We start from the raw sequence: 7,081 nt of genomic DNA, 5'->3' as shown, positions 1-7,081 counted from the left end.
CATCCCAAAACGCTCGTCTAAACGTAGCCTTAGACAAGAAGATAAATGCCGATTTCCTCTCTGTGTGTCGGGCTACAAGCTAAACGATCGTATTTTTAGGAAAGTTATCCTAAGAGTCATAACCACAAGGGAACAACAAAAAGCTATAATAGTAAACTATGACAACACAAGTTGTAGCCTGTTCAGCGTCTACATGGAAATTAACTAAATAACATGCTTACCTTATCAGCTCAAGTTCCACAACCATCAAATAGGCTTTCTGTAACCCAGATTTCCGTCACACAAATGAGCCCCCCCCCCCCCCCCCCCCCATAAACAACGACAGGTAGGAACAAAGATTACTTCATCCTCAGGCAAAGGGGACGTGATTAAGTGGACTGATTGCAACTACTAACACTAAAAGTGTCGCAAAATGTCGTACACCGTTTCATCTTTTCATATGTTTGTGTTCAGAGTTAATTATGTTGTTTACACACTGTTTATATTTTCTCATATCTTTGTATTCAGATCGAATTTTATTGCCTATTATTTACAGTATGTTTTTCTACTGTTACCCTAAAAGATAAGATGATCCTTTATTGATCCCCTTGGGGAAATTCAGGTGTCAAAGCAGCATGGGGGGGGGGGGGGGTGCATAGCCTCACAGTCCTATAGGTACATTCTAAACTAATGTATAGCTGTTGGGCATTATTGATTGATTGATTGATTGTGTATCGTCCAGAGGGCGGAATGATCGTACAAAAACAATAATTATCGTACATCTGGCAAAACTGATACTGATTTGATTTGATGTTTTTTTATTTTCGTGTCTTACATACAGGTGTATGCCCAGCCTATGGGCTTACAAGACACATAACAATAAGTATATAATAGTATACTTGACAATTACTTGACAATTTATGACATTGACAATAGGTTATATATAGACCAAGATGGCCACAAAAAATAAAATAAAAAATAAAACGTAATATAACACAAGCTGTAAGCAATGTATGTAAACAAAGAAACAAGAGGAATTCATATACAATTATATATGGATATAGTGTGTTTTGTCTCAAGTGCCATGCTTTCTCGTAGGGTCCCTCAGATCAGCTGACCAGCTGCTATTGGTGGTGCCCAGAACCAGGCTCAAGACTAGGGGAGACAGAGCTTTCTCCACCGCAGCGCCTAGACTGTGGAACAGCCTGCCCCTCAGCGTACGGACCGCCCAGACCGTGCAGGCTTTTAAGGGCCCTTTCTCACTCACGTTTGGAGATCGAATCACCGCCCCGGAGCACGGGGGGAGTGTTCTCACTCACCCCTTTTGCGATGCGAAACAGCGCTGATTCGTTTCACCCCCCGCTGAACGGGATCAGTTGGAATAGGTGGTCTCGGATTTGGCCCCGGGAGAACGGGGGGCGTGGCTTTGCGAGCTTGTACCTAAACACGGGCGTGGCGCCTGCTGCTGACATAACGTCATAACACCACACACAAAACATGAAGTTATTGTTATAAGGACCCCAGTCCAAGCTACAACAGTCTGCATTCCCTTAACAATTGTTTGTATTGAGCCGTATTGTATTGTACCCATATGCAATATGTTAAATAAAGTTTACATCCATTCATTCTGCTAGCATTACCGATTCGGTGATTGCATGAGCAGCTGGCTAACTAGACCCTGTTAGCTCAGAGCTCCTCTTTCAATCCTAACAAGCATTAAACAAATGGCCCAGTCATCTATTCACCGTTGTTTAATACACACGGTGTTGTCTCTAATGTTATCTAGCTACTGATGGCTCCCGATATCATCAGTTTGGTGCTGGCTAACTAGCGTGAGCTAACGTTAGCTTCTAGCCACAATGCTATACTGTTATAATGACATCTTCCATTCACGTTAGCATGCAGCTAACAATGTAGCTAACAAAAGTCACTGATCTTTTTGAGACTAAACTATACGCTCTTGGTGGTCACTTGTGTTGATGTTAGTTTTGTTTCATCAACAAATGACAGGCAGAACACACAGTGAATGTATCCGTTTTGTTTATTGCACGTTCTTTGCTGAAAATAAAGTGCTACAGGCTATACTAGACTAGGCTAAGCTAACTAGCATTAACCGTTAGCTTAGCGTTAGCCCTGGGAAACGCTCAAAAGCGAACTCTACAACACCATCCATTCGTGATAAAATGGGGTGGGTTATATTGACAAGGCTTGACAACAGAGGTTCAAATATAACTTCATATTTATTGCTTATTTATTCATTTTATATCAGCATTCAGTCTCCAGCGCCATGTTAACACTTCCTGTGTTTACATTTTCGAACGTGACATCATCACCTACGGCAAGCGTAAACGCTCAAAGGCAAACCGTAAACAGAACCCGGAACGAAACAAGACTGCAGTGTGTACGCAAACTAGAGGGGGGAGAGGTGGGGGGGGGGGGGGGGAGTTCGCATCAGATCTCGGTACGGGCCAGAACGGAACGAAATAGAAACGAATAGGGTGAGTGAGAAAGGGCCCTAAATCACTCTTGAAAACCTACCTGTTCTCCTTGGCCTTCCCCCCCCACTTAACCACCAACTAGACCCCTGCCCTTCTACCCTCTTTGTTTTACTGTGTCCTACCAGTTTTTATTGCTTCATTGCTTATTATGTTTTTAATCTTATATCTTGCACCATATTGTTTTGTTTTTGTTGCTTTCATTGCTTTACTATGTTTTATACCTTGCATCACATATTTTGCTTTCATCAACTTGCTTGTGAAGCACTTGGTGCCAGCTGCCGCTGCCTGGAAATGTGCTATACAAATAAAACTGACTTGACTTCTCCAGAAATCCTGCAAAACTGAAAACAAAAAACAACTCGACATACAACTCTCAGACTGCAAATCTGGATTTACAAATAGAATTGTCTCAAACAAAGCCCTCCTCAAGTCGGTGTACAAAGGGCAATAAAAAACAAGATGATATTCGTCCTCCACCACTCCCAGATCACAGAGAACACACAACCGCTCCTCCTCAGGTTTACCTTGGAATCTACCCACTGTGTGATACTACTCGTGCCCTCCTCAGCCCCCAGTGTCCAGGTCAGAGTGGGGGGTGGGGGGGGGGGGGGGGGGGGGTGTAAGGTAATCTGCTTCCAGGGCAGAGCAGGAGCACAATGTGCCATTGTGGAGGCGGGTCATTCAGGAGCCACCCCCCCCCCCCCCCCCCCCCCCCCCCCCCCCCCCCTGTCTTTACGGCATGCAGCAGGTGTGAGGGCTGACACCTTGCCTGTCAGTCTGGCGGCCAAACGATGTGTCAGCACTGTGTGTGTGTGTGTGTGTGTGTGCGGTGTGTGTGTGTGTGTGTGTGTGTGTGTGTGTGTGTGTGTGTGTGTGTGTGTGTGCGTGTGTGCGTGTGTGTGCGTGTGTGCGTGTGTGTGCGTGTGTGCGTGTGTGCGTGTGTGTGCGTGTGTGTGCGTGTGCGTGTGCGTGTGTGTGTGTGTGTGCGTGTGTGTGTATGTGTGTGTGTGCGTGTGTGTGTGCGTGTGTGTGTGTGTGTGCGTGTGTGTGTGTGTGCGTGTGTGTGTGTGTGCGTGTGTGTGTATGTGCACAAGCTTGCATACATTATGATCCTGTTGATTGGTTTCATAGAATAGAATAGAATAGAATAGAAGTACTTTATCGCTCACAATAAACATTTAGACAGTCAAAAAATCTAAAATCACAAATAAGAATAAAAATACAGTTCACAATTCGAAAATATCTATTCTAAAATATACAGTAATATATACAGTAAAATGTACAGTAAGAAATGTAAGAAAATGTAAAGTGTCATAAAAAGTGTCATAAGTGTCAAAGAGTCCAGGGAGATGTCCAGAGTGTGTTGTCACTCTGTGCTCGGCGAGGCGGTGAGGTGAGTCCAGGGAGATGTCCAGAGTGTGTTGTCACTCTGTGCTCGGCGAGGCGGTGAGGTGTCCAGAGTGTGTTGTCACTCTGCGCTCGGCGAGGCGGTGAGGTGTCCAGAGTGTGTGGTCACTCTGCGCTCGGCGAGGCGGTGAGGTGTCCAGAGTGTGTGGTCACTCTGCGCTCGGCGAGGCGGTGAGGTGTCCAGAGTGTGTGGTCACTCTGCGCTCGGCGAGGCGGTGAGGTGTCATGCCGTCTGACGGCTGTCGGGATGGAGGACTTCCTGTGCCGTGCAGTGGTGCATCTTGGGAGTCCTAGTCTAATAACACTGACACGCCCCCCTCCTTCTATCAGTATCATCTGTTCATTAAAGAGTAGGGATGTCCGATATTATCGGCCGGCATTAAAATGTAATATCGGAAATGATCGGTATCGGTTAAAAAAAATAAAATATCTATTTTCTTTTTACATTTATTTAACCTTTATTTACCCAGGCAAGCAAGTAAGAACAAATTCTTATTTTATTTTATTGTCAAAAGTACAGTATGCATAATGTTGTGTTAATTCCACGACAAGAGATATGTAATGTTAATAATTACCTGAAATGATTCAGTTTCTTTACGGGGGGGGGGGAACCCTGCATATATCGGTATCCCTATTAAAGAGTAACGGGAACTCTTTGACCGCTCTGTGGTTCCAGGTTCACAAGTTCACAAGATTACAAGATACAAGAGTTTTATTTGTCACGGCATACAGGTATACAGTGAAATGCGGGGGGTCTCGCCCGCAACAATGTGCATAATACAAGTAATAATAATAATAATAATAATAATAATAATAATAATAATAATAATAATAATAATAATAATAATAATAATAATAATAATAATAATAATAATAATAAGAGTCCAACCAATAGAGCGACATAGAGTGCAATAAACAAGTAAACAAAGTAGGCATCTCGGTAGCTGTACATGAGTTATTTACAGAGCATGGTAGGACATGCTAGGTCCTGTGGTAGTGCAGTACACTGTTAGCTACGGATGAGGCACTGGGTCTTTCTGTACACTGCTATACAATGCTATATTATACAATCTCAAGCTATACTATACTATTCTTAAAGTGACTTTTCCTTCTGTAAAGTGTCCATAGTGTGAGCGTGTGCAGCATGAGTGGGTGTGTGCTCATGTTAAAGTGGCTGCTAGTGTGTGAGCGTGTACAGTGTGTGTGTTGTGTGTGTGTGCTCATGTGTGCTTGTGCGTGGAGAGTTCAGTGTTCAAGGCTTTACATCGACATCTTTACATCTACTGCCTTACGATCTCACGTGACCATCGATTTCTGTGTTGTATAACATCAGTACAATTGTTGTGGCAGACCTTCCCATTTTCACCAGAGTGCTATGATGTGACCGTGAAGACAATAATACTCGCAGAACTGTGCAGTCCAGCTTTATAGGAGATAAAGTATAGGACCGCTTCAGTCATTTATTTAGTTAAAGGTCCAATCGGCGATCCAAACTTAAACAAACGGTTGATTAACTGAGCCCTTAATATAAGGACTAACACTATAGAAAACAGGTCAAGTGGAGTTTTTAAATAAAATTTGCTGTGGTTTGTGGCTGAGAAGGTTAGTTTACGTTGGTAATAAAAACAGATCTACGTTCAGATTTTACAAAGGGTTATTAAGAAGATAGTGTATTTTCTATCTACAGATCAAACTGTTGAAGAATGTAGGCCTGGCCTATGTGACTCGTGACTAATACCACTAGTAAAAAAAAAAAAATAAATAAAAACAACACAAAAAACACAGATTGCTTCAAATAAAAACGGAACAAAGGTCACTGATACTGCATTGAAAGATGACGTGTGTGTTACAATGGGCACTGACCACACACACTAGGTGTGCATGGAGAGTGTCAGTGTCGCAGCCTCCTCACCGTCCCTGTGCACACCGAGTGAATCTGTGTGTGTGTGTGTGTGTGCGTGTGTGCGTGTGTGTGTGTGTGTGTGTGTGTGTGTGTGTGTGTGTGTGTGTGTGTGTGTGTGTGTGTGTGTGTGTGTGTGTGTGTGTGTGTGTGTGCGTGTGTGTGTGTGTGTGTGTGTGTGTGTGTGTGTGTGTGTGCGTGTGTGTGTGTGTGTGTGTGTGTGTGTGTGTGTGTGTGTGTGTGTGTGTGTGTGTGTACAGAGTGTGTGCAACACGGCAACAACACAAGTGTCCAAGAAGAAGTTCCTCTGAGTGTCTGTCGACAGCTGCGTCGACCGACAAGATGAGGCCCAGACAACCAGTGACTAAAGGCAGGATGGATGGATTGGAGTGGAGTGTGGGGGGGTGTGGGGGGGGGGGGGGGGGGGGGGGGGGGCGTGTGGGGAGGGGGGGTAAGGGGGGTATCTTGGAAGGAGGTCCTATGAGGGAAGCATCGGGGGTCTGTAACAATAGAGAACATCGCCACAGGGCTGTGAATAAAAACCATTTGTTTCCGCTATTTTGGAATCATGCGGTGGTGGTGGTAAGCTATTATGGTATGTGAACAGATACACGCAGGGCCGATGGTCCCGTGAGACACTGCAGACACTGCGATGTGGAAGAGGACGGGTGGGGAGGGAGGGACTGTCCCTGGACACAAATCTAAAGTAGATTAGTAGGAAATCCCTAACCGTGAATAAAGAGTGCTCCTTCCCGATCCGGGACAGAGAGAGAGAGAGAGGATCTGAGGACATTGGGTCCTTCTTCCATGATCAATCACGGCATCAGTTTAATAACCCTTTCACTACCACGCTACAGAAGGTTAACCCTTTACTATCACACTACAGAGGGTTAACCTTCTGTATAGTGTGGTAGTGAAAGGGCTGCTAACCCTTTGTCGGGTGTGCAGTGAAAGGGTTAACCTTCTGTGGTGTGATAGTAAAGGGTTAACCTTCTGTAGTGTGGTAGTGAAAGGGTTAACCTTCTGTAGTGTGGTAGTGAAAGGTTAACCTTCTGTAGTGTGGTAGTAAAGGGTTAACCTTCTGTAGTGTGGTAGTGAAAGGGTTAACCTTCTGTATTGTGATAGTAAAGGGTTAACCTTCTGTAGTGTGGTAGTGAAAGGTTAACCTTCTGTAGTGTGGTAGTAAAGGGTTAACCTTCTGTAGTGTGGTAGTGAAAGGGTTAACCTTCTGTATTGTGATAGTAAAGGGTTAACCTTCTGTAGTGTGGTAGTGAAAGGATTAACCTTCTGTATTGTG

Source organism: Notolepis coatsorum (assembly GCF_963971535.1).
Source record: "Notolepis coatsorum genome assembly, chromosome: 18".
NCBI lineage: Eukaryota > Metazoa > Chordata > Actinopteri > Aulopiformes > Paralepididae > Notolepis > Notolepis coatsorum.
Note: the sequence above shows the minus strand (reverse complement) of the source record.